Source organism: Camellia sinensis, chromosome 1 (genome assembly GCF_055761805.1).
Source record: "Camellia sinensis isolate YWXY chromosome 1, ASM5576180v1, whole genome shotgun sequence".
NCBI lineage: Eukaryota > Viridiplantae > Streptophyta > Magnoliopsida > Ericales > Theaceae > Camellia > Camellia sinensis.
Genome location: NC_138961.1, coordinates 57913394 through 57931398, shown reverse-complemented (window position 1 = coordinate 57931398; position 18005 = coordinate 57913394).

The window sequence follows — 18005 nt, the reverse complement described above, 5'->3', positions numbered from 1 at the left end:
CGTCAAGATTTCGAAGTATTTCGAAACGGCATACATGGGGCCGTGAAAAGACTATATACTACTTACGAAGTCGGTATGCATCTACGGGAAGCGCGACGTGAGAGTGAGAAAAGGGACGAAAGGAATCGCAGTCTGGAGATTCGCGCGAAAAAGGATGAGCGTGAGCTTCGGGGCTGAAGAATGTTCAAATGAGCGCATCGGTGGCGGCTGGTCAATCTAAATTGGTCGTTGAGGAGAGAGTGACCCAACGAACCTCGGGTTATGAAAAGGGGCTTCAGGACGGCCTGAAGGTCGGGATAGAGAAGACCAAAAGAGACCTTACCGAGGAGGTCTGCCGATGTGAAAATCGTGGATTCAAGCACGGCTGGATCAAGGCCTTTCAAACCTAGAATGCTCTCGAAGCCGTAGGTATTGATTCGGCTTCGCCCCTGTATCATCGTCACTACTTACCCTATTCCGATTTCAAAATTGAGAAGAGCGATGATGAGGGTGCCAAATAAATAGACTTTGGAACGCGAGAACAGACTTCGCGCCGAACAAATAGAATTTCTTTTATTTTCAACATTCGTATTTGGTCTTGAAATGTTATGTGCTTAATTAAACGTATTATTTCAACTTACTGGCAAGTTTTGTGTTGCGTGGTGCAAATGTTTAAACATGTATTGACCGGCTCGAATTAAGAACAATTCTCAGTGAATATTTATTCGGCCAGTGAAGTGGTCCGAATGCATCTCTCACAAGGCTCCGAATCCAGAGACTATTTTGGCCAATCATGATATCCACGAAGGGCGCTCCGAATTCGGAGTCTTAATCGGCCTTTAAGAGGCTTAATCAGCCCTAAGGTGTCATGCACCAAAAGGGGGCTCTGCATCCGGAGACTTTATTTTGGCCAATCGTGATATCCACGAAGGGCGCTCTGAATCTGGAGTCTTAATCGCCCCTAAGGTGTCATGCACCAAAAGGGGCTCCAAATCTGAAGACTTTAATTTGGCCAATCGTGATATCCACGAAGGGCGCTTCGAATTCGGAGTCTTAATCGGCTTTAAGAGGCTTAATCGGCCCTAAGGTGTCATGCACCAAAAGGGGGCTCCGCATCCGGAGACTTTATTTTGGCCAATCGTGATATCCACGAAGGGTGCTCCGAATCTGGAGTCTTAATCGGCCCTAAGATGTCATGCACCAAAAGGTGCTCTAAATCCGGAGACTTTAATTTGGCCAATCGTGATATCCACGAAGGGCGCTTCGAATCCGGAGACTTAATCAGTCCTAAGGTGTCATGCACCAAAAGGGGCTCCGAATCCAGAGACTTTAATTTGGCCAATCGTGATATCCACGAAGGACGCTCCGAATCCGGAGACTTAATCGGCCCTAAGAGGCTTAATCGACCCTAAGGTGTCATGCACCAAAAGGAGGCTCCGTATCCGGAGACTTTATTTTGGCCAATCGTGATATCCATGAAGGGCGCCCCGAATCCGGAGTCTTAATCGGCCCTTAGGTGTCATACACCAAAAGGGGCTCCGAATCCGGAGTCTTAATCGGCCCTAAGGTGTCATGCACCAAAAGGGGCTCCGAATCCGGAGACTTTAATTTGGCCAATCGTGATATCCACGAAGGGCGCTCCGAATCCGGAGACTTAATTGGCCCTAAGGTGTCATGCACCAAAAGGGGCTCCGAATCTGGAGACTTTATTTTGGCCAATCATGATATCCACGAAGGGCGCTCCGAATTCGGAGTCTTAATCGGCCCTAAGGTGTCATGCACCAAAAGGGGGGCTCCGAATCCGGAGACTTTATTTTGGCCTTAGAAGGCTTAATCGGCCCTTAAAGGCTTGGGAGCGAGCTTGAGAAAACGAGAAGCTTTGTATTACAACGGTGGAATATGTACAAGTATCAAGCCCACAAGTCGGGTCAATGATAGAATATACGTGAATGTGTTGAATTCCAAGGCCGTGGCAGGCTTCTTCTTGACATGTCTGAGAGTCGGTATGCCTCCGTTCCTGCGATGGATTCTATCTGATATGGGTCGTCCCAGTTTGGACCCAATTTTCCATCGGCCGGTCTCCGGTCAGCTGGAAGTACCTTCTTTAGGACCAACTCTCCTGGCGTGTATCAGCGCAACTGAACTCGCTGATTATAAGACTTGGCGAGCTGTTGCTGATATCGTGCCATGGATGCCAGGGCGCGGTCTCTTCATTCTTCGATTAGAATCAGATCCAGGGCAAGCATCATGTCGTTTCGGCCCGTATCAAAAACTTGCGATTTCAGAGTTGGGAGGCCGATTTCCAGGGGTAAGATTGCCTGGGTTCCAAAGCATAGAGCAAACGGCGTTTCTCCAGTGGATCTCCTCGGCGTAGTACGATGAGCCCACAATACACTCGGCAATTCTTCAACCCATTTGCCTTTAGCTTTTTCCAGCCTCTTTTTGATGCCGTCCAGGATGGATTTGTTAGAGGCTTCGTCTTGACCATTGCTTTGGGGGTAGGCCGGTGTAGAGAAGTAAGGCCGAATGCCATATTTGCTGCATAACTCTCGATATACGCCACAATCGAACTGGGTGCCATTGTCTGAGATGAGAGCTCTCAGAATGCCGAATCGTGTTATGATGTTTCTCCATACAGAGCGTTTAATGTCGGCATCTCGTATATGTGTTAAAGCCTCCGCTTCGACCCATTTTGTGAAGTAATCTGTCGCGATGATTAAGAATCGCTTGTTCCCTGGGGCCCTCGGCAATGGTCCTACGATATTAAGTCCCCACTGAGCAAACGGCCCGGGGCTGGTGATAGAGTTCAACCCTTCGGCAGGCAAATGGGTTAATGGGGAGAACTTTTGGCACTGTTCGCATTTTTTTACATAACTCTCCGCGTCAGCTTTCATTGTCGGCCAACAATACCCCTGTGTTATAGCTCGATGGGCCAAGGAGCGTCCTCTAGAATGGGCACCACAACTGCCCTCATGTATCTCTGTTAGAAGCTCCTTCACTTTGTCGGGGTGCACGCATTCCAAATATGGACCAAAGAGGGACTTTTTATAAAGCCCTCCTTGCGGATCCAGATAGTATCGCAGGGCTTTATTTCGCAGCTTGTGTGCTTCTTTTTTGTCCTCTGGAAGTTGTTCAGAACAGAGGAATGCAGCAATGGGGTCCATCCAGCTTGGTGCGGATTCTATAACGTTGACATGGATTTCCTCCGAAGGGCCAATACTCCGCTCCGGGATGAACCCTACTTCGATGGTCCGTTTGATCTCAGAATTGATGGCGGAGGCTAGGTACGCCAAGGCATCCGCGTGTGTGTTCTGGTCGCGTGTTATTTGGTTTAGTTCGTGATGGCCAAATTTTTCCAGCAAGGAATTGGCCGTTTTCATGTAGGCCGCCATACGGTCGTTTCTTGCCGTGTACTCTCCCTTTAGCTGACTGATTACCAATTTTGAATCACAAAACACAAGCAGACGTCAAGCGTTGAGAAGGTGTGCATTTCACAGACCGGCTAGAAGGGCTTCGTATTTGGCTTCGTTATTTGATGCTTCGAAGCCAAGCTTGACAGCCTGCTCAATTACTGCGCCGTCTGGAGACATGATTATAACTCCGGCACCGCTGCCCCTTTGGTCAGACGATCCATCACAATATAATTGCCAAATATCCCCGACATAAATTCTCCAGTTTGGCTTTGGTCGAACTTCAGCCTTCGGTCGAACTTCGTCATGTTTGAGGTTGGCAAGCTCGCCGGTTAATTCGGCAACAAAGTCGGCCAACACCTGCCCCTTGATTGCGGTTTTAGGTAAAAATTGAATGTCGTATTGGCCGAGTTCAAGAGCCCATTTTGAAACACGTCCTGATGCTTCTATACTCCATAGTACTGATCGGATGGGATAATCTGTTAGCACCCCAATGCTATGTCCCTAGAAGTAATGCATCAGTTTTCTTGCAGCCATGATGTAGACACCCCATTTTTGACTGACCTTAAGACTCAGACATCACCAGTTGAGCACTCGGTGATATTGCATGTTGTGCTTGTTCAGAAGTCTCAGAGTCGCGGCTGCGAGCCCTGCCTCCGGGCTTCCGAACCCTCTTCTGTGCCTTGTCTCGGTTTGCGAACCAGACTCGGTTTTCTCTGTTTCTTTTCCTGAGGGGAGGGAGAGGTCCCGTAGACCATCTCTCAGTGGCCGTGAGCTACATTTGGTGGCCGTAGGCCATTTTGCCCATTTCGGAGCCCGGTTCTCGGTTTTCGGAGCCGTCAGGCCGTGTGCCTCTGTTCGGGACCGCCTAACCACCTCCGTTTGCTCTGATTTTCGGCATACTTCTTATTTGCTCCCTTTTGAGGGACACTGGGGTCTGAGAAACCCACTTCGTGGCCGATTGCCATTTTCGGTGCTTAACAGCCCATTTTCGGGACTCCGAACTGCGTGTTTTGGCCCCCGAGCATTCGTTTTGCATCGGTTTTTGCTCATTTTTGGCAGGTACCTCTGTTTTATCACCAGGAAGGTCACTGAAGGGTGGGAGGCTAGTAATTGTTGCAGCAACCAGTTATCTCTCCTCCGGAGCCTCCCGGCGCCCGTTTTTCCAACTTTCGGGCCAATGTTGAACACCTTGGAGTTAGTGTTGCCAACTTTCGACCACATATCTGTGATCTACACACTTGGGAGGCTCCTAAAAGTTTATGGCCGGCCATTAATTTTTCTTTCCATTTTTGCCCCTCCTCTTCCGAGCCAATGTTGAACACCTTGGAGTTAGTGTTGCCAACTTTCAACCACATATATGTGATCTACACACATGAGAGGACACCAAAAGTTGGTGGGAGGCTAGTAATTTTGCCGAAAAGCCAACTTCTTTTTGGTCAAAAGTGGTTCAGCATGAATCCGGGAAGGAGAAAAAGCTACGCGGCTTCACCGAAACGGGCGTAACTCTTTGTACAAGAGGAATTAAGATATGAGGCCACCACCATTGGAAAGCTTACTTCCGGGGCTTCATTTTGCATTCAAGAATCTCCCAAGTCCAAGTCCGGGGGGGAGAGATGTGGTTGGTTGAAGTCCGCTTGGACTGAATCTGCGCGGCTTCACGGAAAAGGGCATAACTTTTTCTACAGGAGGAATTTTAATGCAAGGTTTGCGCCATTGGAAAGCTAACGTCTGGGGCTTCATCCTAAGGGGTGGCCGGCCACTTTTTCTGGCCGGCCGGCCGTTGTTTTTCTTTGACCTAGCCGGCCGACTATGTTAAGTGGCCGGCCGGCCACCTGCAGCAAAAGTACCTGGCCGGCCTGCTTCTTCAGGTTGAGTGCATTCCAGCTGTGCCTCGGTTTTCCCCCAAAAAATATCTACATCCGGGGACCCTTTTGAAAGAAGAAAAAGGCTCATTTTTCTCTACACTTTGGGGGAGGCTCTTCTCTCTCTCTCTTGAATTTTGCTGGCCTCCCAACTCAAGAAAAGGGGTTACAAGGCTTGCTTGGAGGAGATACATACATAGCACCCCATTTCCTTCAAGTTTTGGGTTCCATTTCTTCATCATCTTCAAGCTCTACCACCACCCTTCCATTCCAGCAGCAAGGGGAAGAATTCCAGCAGCTTAGAGTCACCAAATCTGGTCCAAGAAGCAACAAAAGTGTTGGTCTTCAAAGGTAAGTCCAATTTCCCTCTTTTCTAGCTCATTTTTGCACCATCCCTAAGCCATACATGCTTATTAATTTGAGCTTCGGCCCTAACTGAAAGTGGCCCTCTTTTGAGCTCATTTTCACTTTTCATTAAGGGCTTAACCCTGTTTGAGCCCTCCATAATACACTTGCTTCATTGATCCTCTTAGATGTCATAATCTTGCATGCTATTTTCGACCCATGAGAAATCTGTTTTTGAGCATGTTGTAAACTGATATTAGGCCTATTTTGAGCCCCTCTTCAACATTGGAGAAGGGCTCAACATTTTTTGGTGCCTCCATGTGTCACTTGTAGTTATATCCCTTATTTGGCCCCATTTTTGCATAAATTGGCAGCCCCCTTTGCTTCTGTTTTTGGACCTTGGTCCGAACTGAAAGTGGCCTTATTTTCGCCTATACTTCATGTTTCATTCACACTTTTTTTCTGTTTGGTGAATATTTTACATACTTCATGTTATAGCACCTTTTTGAGCCTTGTTTTGCATCACATTTCTATCATGTTTGTATACTGATTTGAGGTCTGCCATATACTGTAAATGTTCATATTTTTGGTCACTCTTCAGTGTTGTAGAAGGAAATTTTTCAGTTTGGGTTTTGCTTATATCACTTGCTTCATTACCCCTCTCTTGGCCCCTATTCTTGCATGCTATCTTTGCCATACCTATGCTTGCTGTTTGGCCATGTTTATAACTGTGAAAGTGCCTCTTTTGGGACTTTCTAGCTTCTGTCTTTGCATTGCATGTCCATGTTGTGCATGTTTAGCATAGCTATAGGCCATTTCGGGTGCCTAAATTCATATTTCGGGACAATTTCATGCATTTCATGTCATTTCGCTTCATTTCGGGACTGTTTTCCCCCATATTTTGTTGCTGAAATTCTATTAGAATGATTGCCATCCATTCCATGTCATTTCATTGCATTCTATCATTGCCTCGGTTTGCGTGCCCGTGTGCACGCATTTCGAGGCACTCCATTTTCATTCACCGGCATCCTATGTGAGTGTGGCTGAGGCTCACTCATGTTGGTATAAGCCCATTTGTCATTTTCATGCCATTTCATTGCATTCTATCATTGCCTCGGTTTGCGTGCCCGTGTGCACGCATTTTGAGGCACTCCATTTTCATTCACCGGCATCCTATGTGAGTGTGGCTGAGCCTCACTCATGTTGGTATAAGCCCATTTGTCATTTTCATGTCATTTCATTGCATTCTATCATTGCCTCGGTTTGCGTGCCCATGTGCACGCATTTCGAGGCACTCCATTTTCATTCACCGGCATCCTATGTGAGTGTGGCTGAGGCTCACTCATGTTGGTATAAGCCCATTTGTCATTTTCATGTCATTTCATTGCATTCTATCATTGCCTCGGTTTACGTGCCCGTGTGCACGCATTTCGAGGCACTCCATTTTCATTCACCGGCATCCGATGTGAGTGTGGCTGAGGCTCACTCATGTTGGTATAAGCCCATTTGTCATTTCCATGTCATTTCATCGCATTCCGCCATCGCCTCGGTTTGCGTGCCCGTGTGCACGCATTTCGAGGCACTCCATTTTCATTCACCGGCATCCGATGTGAGTGTGGCTGAGGCTCACTCATGTTGGTATAAGCCCATTTGTCATTTCCATGTCATTTCATCGCATTCCGCCATCGCCTCAGTTTGCGTGCCCGTGTGCACGCATTTCGAGGCACTTCATTTTTATCCGCCGGGATCCTATGTGAGTGTGGCTGAGGCTCACTCATATTGGTATAAGCCCAATTGTCATTTCCATGTCATTTCATTACATTCCATCATTGCCTCGGTTTGCGTGCCCGTGTGCACGCATTTCGAGGCACTTCATTTTTTTATCCGCCGGCATCCTATGTAAGTGTGGCTGAGGCTCACTCATGTTGGTGTAAGCCCATTTGTCATTTCCATGTCATTTCATCGCATTTTATCATCGCCTCGGTTTGCGTGCCCGTGTGCACGCATTTCGAGGCACTCCGTTTTTATCCGCCGGCATCCTATGTGAGTGTGGCTGAGGCTCACTCATGTTGGTATAAGCCCATTTGTCATTTCACCTCATTTTCATGACATTCTGCCATCGCCTCGGTTTGCGTGCCCGTGTGCACGTATTTCGAGGCACCTCATTTTCATTGCATTCACCATCGCCTCGGTTTGCGTGCCTGTGTGCACGTATTTCGAGGCACCTCATTTTCATTGCATTCACCATCGCCTCGGTTTGCGTGCCTGTGTGCACGTATTTCGAGGCACCTCATTTTCATTGCATTTACCATCGCCTCGGTTTGCGTGCCCGTGTGCACGCATTTCGAGGCACCTCATTTTCATTGCATTTATCATCGCCTCGGTTTGCGTGCCCGTGTGCGCGCACTTCGAGGCATCTCATTTTCATTGCATTTTACCATTTCCTCAGTTTGCGTGCCCGTATGCACGCTTTTCGAGGCACCTCACTTTCATAGCATTGTGTATGTTAGGATTGTATATTAGTTGCATTTCATGCATATCATGCGTATTGCATCGTGTCCGGAATAGGAGTTAGCCCGGGCACGGGAAACGAGGTACATTTCGTACTCCGAGTGACGGAATGTGTCTCAATTCCCCAGTCACCGACACTCCGGATTATCCATGATGGAGTTAGGTTTTAGCTGTAGTTTCATGTGCATTCATCCTATATTGAGTTGTGCATTTCGACTCCTCGGCCATCATGCCTCGGTATGCGTGATTGGTGGCACGAGGATCGAGACATGCATATATTTGTGCAAATACATTGCTATGCCCCTTTCCTGCTCTCTGTTACAGCAAAACGCAGAATCAGCAACCTTTGGGACTTGGCACGCATTTCAAGAACAGGTGTAAACAGAGGCTAATTGGGGCATTCCGGTGGATTTCCGCACAAGACAACCCGGACATGCATCATCCATCAGAAGCGAGGCGGTCCCTGGCTTGCACGCCCGTTTTATTTGCTTTCTTAGTTAATTCTTTAATTAATTAGGATTTTGTAATATTTCGGACTGTAATATTCTTTTATTCGGGACTGTAATATTTGGACTGTATATTTATTCGGACCCTCTCTGCGAGGGCACCACTGTAATAAGTGTGGGTGAGTGTGATGTATGTCTTCCAACCCCACGTCTTTCTCCCTTTTATTTATCCGCTTACGATGGTTAGATTAGGGCATATTTAAATTAGCATACAGTATGATAGCATGTTTGCATTCATTCATCTGTTTTGCATGCACCAGGCTCGGCGCATCATACTAACTGCATTTGTATTTCAATTCCAAGTTGAATACATGTTAGCTGTAGCATTCCATATGCCATGTTTAGAATAGCCGAGCCTGCTATAGTTGCATCTTTGCATGTGTTGCATTAGGCATCTCTGTATACTTAGGATCATGCATGATTTCTAATGTAACTTCTATTTTGGCTTGGAGTACTCGGTGAGTTTTATGCTTTAGCATCCTTACATGCGTGTGAGTGAATGCCATGATAGCATGCTTACCGTGAGGCTAAATGCTTATGTGAGATATCTGCCTGAATGCCTGTGGGTGAAGGTTGGATTATTTGGATTGGGACAATTCATCAAATGTTTGTTTTAAGCCCACTAGATAGTGGCAAAACCATCTTTTCTAAGCCCACCTGCGGGTGGCAAAATCTGCATTTTAAGCCTACTTGCAGGTAGCAAACCATTTTCAAAAACAAGCATGAAATGTTTCGTTCCAATTCAGACGATCCGGTCTATATTTATATGCTGTGCGCATCACATAGTAACCTAGGCTAATAACCAGTATAAGAACTCACAAATGTTTTCAAAAATTGATATCATGGTTAGTAGAGGCCGGTCAATGACCGGGCGAGCGGGGGTGCTCACGAAGTGACCTTCCCCAATCGTACCCAAGTTCCCGAGCCGAGGCAACTTTGGTGATGACGGACACGTGGCCTTTGGCACCGAGTCAGGGTTTCCTAAATTTCCCAGAATAAAATATTTAGGTGGCGACTCTGTATCTGGCAAAGCAGTCCATGTTTGGCACTACTTTCAAAAAATCTGTTTTCCTAAAACGATTTGCCGGATTTGGACTCTTTGGTTCAGATTTAGAACCGTGACTACGAAAAGTCGAGTCCGAGCTGTAGCGAGGTCCCCCGCGGGCTTGTTACAGTTTCTGGCGACTCTGCTGGGGATTTAGAGAGCTTGACTCGAACTCATGATATCTGTTTTTTTATTACACTTGTGTGTTTCTTTGCATTGCATTTGCATTGGTGCGCCTAGGACACCGTGTTTGCCATCTGCTATTCCTGAACGGTTTGCCGGAGGCTTGTCTTGTCAAGGCATGACCATAAGGCTGACCGGTTGTGGGCTCTGCCAGTATGGGAACACAAACCCCGGTTTTACCGAGGCACCCTCTTTGACCATTCGACCTAGTGCATATTCGGATCCATAGTGACCATTCCAAATTAGGACAGGTTGCTTACCCGTTTATAGGTTGTTTGAAACCGCTGCGTGCGTAGTGAAACCCTAGCTCCTGACAAAATAGGACAGGGAAACCCTACCCCAACATAGGGGTGTTTTGGCTCTCACTTATCTGTTATGTGCTTTAGAGTGCGTCTCTACAGGAATGCATGTATCAGCGTATAAGTTTGGGCATCAGGCCTGCGGGCACCAATTTAGTAGTTTGAGCATCAGGCCTGCGGGCACCAATTTAGTAGTTTGGGCATCAGGCCTGCGGGCATCAGTATTTGGAAGAATCAGTTTTACCTGAGGGTAACAGTTTACAGGCAGAATTTTGGGGCAGAATTCAGTAGAGAGCACACTCATTCAACTATGCTCATATCTGTTCAGGTGAAATCAGGCTGAGATGCTGCACGTTTTCTCTTTTGCTAGGTAATCCTGGAACTATAGCTTCAGAAGGCTCCGATATCCCCCGGGTACATTGGGTCCGTGTTGATAGACTTTGTCAGGTCGAAAATTCAGTTCAAGGGCAAATCAGTGTTTCTTCGCTGAGGTAAGGCAAAAGAGGGCCAGATAAGGTTCACTTTGTTCATCTGATCCGACAGTCACCAGTCACATCATCAACAGACTCGTGATGATGCAAAATTTGGAAGAAATTATGGTTATGGCAGCCGCATCAGACCAAGGAATCACATTGCGGGGTGATACCGATGTTGGAATGCCACACCCACCCAGGTCACTTGCCGCACATCCGATCTGGGAACCCCAGTTACTTCAAACCCGTGAACCCACTACTTCTGAGCTAAAGAGAATGATCGAAGACCTTCAAAGAACTGTGACGGATCTAGCTTCTGGGACATTGGCTCCATCATCGACCACAACACATGCCAGGAGTCTCACGACAAAAGGCTCCCCAATCTTGGGACGGGCTGCATTTGAAGAAGGCCGATCCCTTGACCAAGTGGGGGGAAGTGGTGAAAACAAGATAGGGATGGACATGGATCCCCATGAACATCTTCTGTTGGCTGTTGAGGCTTTGAAAGCCAAGGGACTGGACAAAGAGCAAGTCCTCACAGTCGTTGCAAAAGCTGTGGATGACACTTTCGCTACTCAAGTTGGGAGCAGTCTGAATCAAAGGGTAAACCGAGAGAAGGGTCGTTATACCAGAGGCAATCCTGTTAGCTCTAGTCCTCCACTCGGAAGAGATCAGCGAACCAGGCCAGCACCTGCCAATCCCTTTCTTGGTGCGTCCAGCAAAAATCCACAAACCCAGAAGTACCAACCCCGAGGTCGGAGGGTCTTCCATGCCCTCTATATGCCTTTGTCCAAAGCTCTCCAAATCCTTGTTGGACAAGGCCATCTCAAACCCCTTGAGCCTCAGCCTCTCCCGAACCCTCTTCCGGCTACACATGATACTACCCAGTACTGCGCATACCATCAACAAACTGGCCATACTACCGACGACTGCTTCCGTCTTCGCCACGAAGTACAGGATCTATTTGACAATGGGGTCATCCTCCCGCCGAGCTTAGCAAAGTCTATCGGCACTTGATCAGTGAATTTGTGGGGGGATAATGTGATCTGATCAGAGGTTGAACCACCTGCGGGTGGCACCCAGTTAACTCCAGGCGTGGGAATGGCATGCACTGTTCTGAGCAATTTGCAAATACCAATTTTTTGTACATTCTGACTTAGGTATTGGGTCAGCCTTGTTGTTTTGTTTTGAGTCTGTCTCTTTGTTTTGAGTCGGTCTTTTTGATTAAGTGTCTGTCTTGTTGTATCGAGTCAGTCCTGTTTTGTTAGAGTCGGGTGATTCCGGGGGTGTTACTTCGGATATCACTATTTTGTTTTGTGTTTGTCCTTTTGTTTTCTTTTGAGTCTGTTTCTGCCGGGGAGCCAATGGTACCAAAAGATTTGAATGAAACAGCAGTGATTTTCACACTCTTGTGTTTGCTTCTGCCTTGCGCCAGTTGTGCCAGAAAGTTTGAATGAAACGGCAGTACTTTTCGCCTACTCTTCTGCACCCCAAAATCATTGCATTGACCTAAGTTTTTCAAAACTTTTTTTAAACACTGCGATAAAAATGAAGAGGAAGGAATTCCTTGGGATTTACAAAATTTGATCAATTGAGAGAAAGAGAGGCGTGCTAAGCCCTTAATGAATGAAATCATGCTTGTTAGCGTGAGTACTGAGAAGGACCCTGGCTTGATCCAGACTGGTTTCACACTATTTTCAGCGCGAGCGATTTGTCGCTTTCTTAAAAACTTTCAAAAACAAAATGTTTTGCGCGGTCCTGCGAAGACCTGTGTGGAATCACTCCTGAGATTGTGCAGCCTAGGATCGCTCTCAGCCTCGAGACTCAACCCCTTCGCTTCCAAACCCTGAACTTGAATTCAGAAGGTTCAACGATCAGCTACGATGTGAGGCCTGTGTGGCCAGATTTGAAGCAGCCCTCGAACAAGAGGCCAGGAAAGTCAGATCAGAAGATCAGAAGAAGCTTGCAAAGCAAGAACAGAAGTACCCCTCGAACTAGGGGCAAAGATATCAGACATGCTCGAAGAGCTGAAGATGAGTCCTCTTGCAAAACAGCAGCCATTCTCCTGGATTCAGATGACTTCAGGATCTCAAAACCATTTGACATGGACTTGTTACACTTTTACCCTTTGAGAGGCTCGCTGGGCCGAAAACCCAGAAGGGCGACCCAGGCAAAAGTTAGAACAAGAGAAAAATACAAAAAAGAAGAAAAGAAGCTAAAAAAAAAAAATGCAAAAAAAAAGAAAACAAAAAAAAGAAAAATGAAGAAAAATGCAAAGAAAAGAACAAAAAAAGAAAACCAAAAAAGAAAAGAAATGAAAAGAATTGAAAAGAAAAGAAAAACAAAGCTCGCAAGGTCGAAAACCTGCAACAGGCGCCTTGGCAAAAGTTAGAGCATAAAAAGGAGAGGTTAAATACCCGAGTGTACCTTAACCCCGAACTACGTAAGGCTTGATTCCCATCTTTGGGATACGTAGGCAACTTCATTCTGAAGTCCAGCCATAAACACTTCCAATTCGTTTGTGCCCATGTAATGGTTTTGATCATCTTCGTTTTCTCTGTATCTGAGAGTCTGGTTGTGTTCGTCGCTCTGAGGACTGACTGCAATGGGCTGCGGTGCCATCCAAACAAGGGGCAACTTTCCGTTGCCACTCGATGCGTTGCAAGGCCATTCAGACAAGGGGCAGCTTCCCGTTGCCATTCAATGCGCCGTGGCGCCGTCTAAACAAGGGGCAACTTTCCGTTGCCATTCAAAACGCCGCAGTGTCATTTCAAACAAGGGGCAACTTTCCGTTGCCATGCAGTGTCCTTCAGACAAGGGGCAATTTTCCATTGCCATGGATCCGAGGTTGCGCATCTCAAGAGTAGGTTCCGTGCTCGTTGAGCAGTGGTCGTTTGCAAAAATAGTTTTTTTTTTTTTTTTTTTTTTTTTTGAGAATTTTTACTGAGGTTGACTAATATTCTCGAAAAGTATTTCCATTTTCGAAACTGGACCATTTCTTGGACCCAAAAGAGGAAAATTTTCAGTGCTTATAGCCTGACTTGCATGATTTTAAATCAGAAAATCGAACAAGCATGCTAATCTAACTCTCATTTTGGTCAATTTTTTTTAGGAGAAAACTAAAACAAAAAATGGTCAAAATGATGAACTAGGGGCACAGTTGAGTCAGGCTTCCTGTCTTTCCCATTGTCAACATACTTGCCAAGAAGGGCATCGTATTCTCCAGAAAAGGGCACAACAAAGGGCAGAAAGCTCTCACATCCTCCAAGCAACGAGGTATCAAGCAAAGTGCGAAGCACGAACTAGAATGGGGCAAGATATTCCACTCCATCATCTGGACAGATCTTATCACATCCAAGCTCCCCAGCAGAGCATCGTCAACCGATGTCAACTGCAGATTTGCTACACACCCAATTGTAGCACGGCCCCTCTGTGGGAGAAATTCACTAGCTGTGAGTGGAAGAAAGAGAATCTAGCAGAATGCTAGGGGCACGAGCCCACAATTTGCTGTTTATCCATCAACCACCCAGGGGAGGGATTTAAAATTAGAGATTAAAGAATAGAGAGATGTATGGTGAGAGAAAAGTGAGAAAAGGGTTTTGTGAGAAAAACCGAGCTTGAAAGCCGAGTGATGTGAGAACCACAAATGAGAAGGGATGGGAAACACTGCCCGGTGAAACAGGCTCCCTGTGCACGTCTGAGTGTCGTGTCTTTTTGTTTTATCTCGATTCTTGTTTTGAGTCGTTTCGAGTGTTACTCGATGTGTCTAGGTTGTGTGCCTTTTATTTCCTTGTTGAGTCGTTTTGCTGTGCTCAGGCGTAGGCTCAATACCCGGTCGAGAACTTATTTATCAATTTCAAAATAAAATCGTTTTGCGCTCCGAGTACCGTGCCGTTCTCCACATCTGTGCAAAACAAGATTCGTTCTTTCATAAAATCGCAGGATTCAACCCAGGTCATGTGAGAACAGTAGAACCAGGACCTATCTGAAGCTATATATGGTTCCGGACTGCAAAGCAAAAGCAAAAGAGGAAAATGTCGGGTATCTGAGTTTGTTTCAACTTCTACAGGTTCCGTTTTGCGTCCTGTCTTTTCAGATCAGATTGTCTGTTCAGAATGGGCTGTGTGCCGAATAAACCAAATACTGTGTTATGAGCTGCGTGTTCAGAATGAGCAGTGTGCTGATATGAGCTGTGTGTTCAAAGTGAACAGATTAGTATGTTGACTATTTCACTGTCTCAAGCCAGAATGACGATCAGAAGTGCTCTCCCCGAGTACCATTCCCCATCAGAGGTATCTTGGCTTTTGTTTGTAATAAGGGAAGTTGTGAATATGATCAGAAATAAAAGCAGCATCCGTGGCTTTTACATGTAGAGTTCACTCTTTGTCCGCAAGAAATCATTTTACCATTCTTCCACTCGCGTGAGACGCATTTGGATTTCGAATCCACCTTTCCTCCTTTCACGTGAAACGTATTAGGATGTGACGTTTACCCTGGTTAAAACCTTCCCTCTCTCCGTATGAAATACGGTGAGATACGCTTGTTGGTTACACCATTGTTATTCTCGCCTGGTTAAAACGTTCCCTCTCTCCGTATGAAATACGGTGAGATACGCTTGTTGGTTATACCATTGTTATTCTCGCCTGGTTAAAACCTTCCCTCTCTCCGTATGAAATACGTTGAGATACGCCTGTTGGTTACACCATCGTTATTCTCCCTGGTTAAAACCTTCCCTCTCTCCGTATGAAATACGGTGAGATATGCCTGTTGGTTACACCATTGTTTTTCTCTCCGGTTAAAACTTTCCCTCTCTCCGTATGAAATACGTTGAGATATGCCTGCTGGTTACACCACCTTCACACCTTTCACGTGAAACGTGTTAGGATTTCGTGTTCATTTTCCTGCAGTCGCATGAAACGCGTTTGGATCTTATAGTTCCATCTTTCCGCCTTTCGCGTGAGACGCGTTAGGTCGCTGATTCACTGGGTTAGAAACACCAGGTACGCCAGGTGTTCACACCATCTTTCCTCATTCATTTTGCGTATCTATCGCACTCTTTCACTTTGTACATCTAGCGCACACTTTCATTATAATTGTGGCACAGTCTCGTACCTTTCTTTTATACCTCGAGACGCGTGAAGCGCGAGCCCGAGCGATTTCGGACCTCTTCTCACGATTTTAGCGTGGTTAGAGTGTTCTTTTCCTTACATGATTTCAGCGTGCTTGGAATTTATCCTAGGTTGCGTTGTGTACGCACCTAGGCGGTGGTTTTTGGACCTCTTCTCACGATTTCAGCGTGGTTAGAGTGTTCCTTTCCTTACGCGATTTTAACGTGTTTGGAACTTATCTTAGGTTGCGTAGAACGCGCTCCTGTTTGATTTTCTTTGTTCTGCCTCCGCTCACGAGTCCAGCGTGGTTGGAATGTGTCGCTCTTTGCGTCTGTTGTACTCTCTGTTGCATCGCATCTTTTATCTATTGCATCACATCTGTTACATCCATTGCATCGTATCTGTTTTATTATCTGGTCTAGGAGACCTTAAATCCCCTGGTCTAAGGAGACCTTAAGTCCTGCATCATCATTCACGCTGTTCTGCACATCGCACTTGCATTTCATCGCACTATCTTGTGCACCCCCGGTCTAGGAGACCTTAAATCCTCTAAAGGTGCAATTCCTTTGGTGTTTGTCGTGCCCGAACGACTTCCAGTGGTCTGGTATCGCCACCTGCCCGTGTTTGCGGTGAGTTCCTAGGAGACCAACTGAGACGGTGGAAACTAGAGTTCGAATGGCTTATGCCTAGAACGCAAAGGTTCGGGATTTCCGAGACTAAAGTCTGGTTTAAATACCCAGGGGTATATCCTCGGCTTGAAATCTGTATGGCAGCCCCATAGATTGAGATAGCATCTGTATGCACCTCAATTCTGGATACTGATCCAACCTAGTCTGTCACCCTGTTGGAGAATAAGGAAAGCTGCGACCATAGTCAAGGAGAAAAGTAGTACCTGCAGTTCAACCAAGAAGAAGCGGAAGATCCCCAGCAGCATGAGGTAAGTCATTGCCAATTGCCCCTGTAAGGTACCTTTACTTTTTAGCTATTACATTGCATTTTAGCCACTACATTACAGTGCATTGCATGAATCTCCAACTTTCAAATTGGCTTCGCGTAGCGTATAAGCCCACTCTTCAAATTGGCTTCGCGTAGCGTATAAGTCCACTCTTCAAATTGGCTTCGCATAGCGTATAAGTCCACTCTTCAAACTGGCTTCGCGTAGCGTATAAGTCCACTCTTCAAACCGGCTTCGCGTAGCGTATAAGTCCAACTTTCAAATTGGCTTCGCGTAGCGTATAAGTCCACTCTTCAAATTGGCTTCGCGTAGTGTATAAGTCCACTCTTTCAAACTGGCTTTGCGTAGCGTATAAGTCCACTCTTCAAACCGGCTTCGCGTAGCGTATAAGTCCAACTTTCAAATCGGCTTTGCTTAGCGTATAAGTCCAACTTTCAAATTGGCTTCGCGTAGCGTATAAGTCCACTCTTTCAAACTGGCTTCGCGTAGCGTATAAGTCCACTCTTCAAACCGGCTTCGCGTAGCGTATAAGTCCAACTTTCAAATCGGCTTCGCGTAGCGTATAAGTCCAACTTTCAAATCGGCTTCGCGTAGCGTATAAGTCCAATCTTCAAACCGGCTTCGCGTGGCGTATAAGTCCAATATCGAAATCTTTCTGCGTATCATTTGCATTTTGCCCCTGCCTGCGGGCACATCTCTGTTTATCTTGTATGTTTGTCTAAGTCTTCGGCCTTGTCAAAAATGGGTCGTCTCTGGGCTTTGACATTCACTCCCGTCACTTATGACTTCCGAGTTCTGTCAAAGAGGGGCAACTGTAGACACCCCATTTTTGACCGACCTTAAGACTCAGACATCACCAGTTGAGCACTCGGTGATATTGCATGTTGTGCTTGTTCAGAAGTCTCAGAGTCGGGGCTGCGAGCCCTGCCTCCGGGCTTCCGAACCCTCTTTTGTGCCTTGCCTCGGTTTGCGAACCAGACTCAATTTTCTCTGTTTCTTTTCCTGAGGGGAGGGAGAGGTCCCGTAGACCATCTCTCAGTGGCCGTGAGCTACATTTGGTGGCCGTAGGCCATTTTGCCCATTTCGGAGCCCGGTTCTCGGTTTTCGGAGCCGTCAGGCCGTGTGCCTCTGTTCGGGACCGCCTAACCACCTCCGTTTGCTCTGATTTTCGGCATACTTCTTATTTGCTCCCTTTTGAGGGACACTGGGGTCTGAGAAACCCACTTCGTGGCCGATTGCCATTTTCGGTGCTTAACAGCCCATTTTCGGGACTCCGAACTGCGTGTTTTGGCCCCCGAGCATTCGTTTTGCATCGGTTTTTGCTCA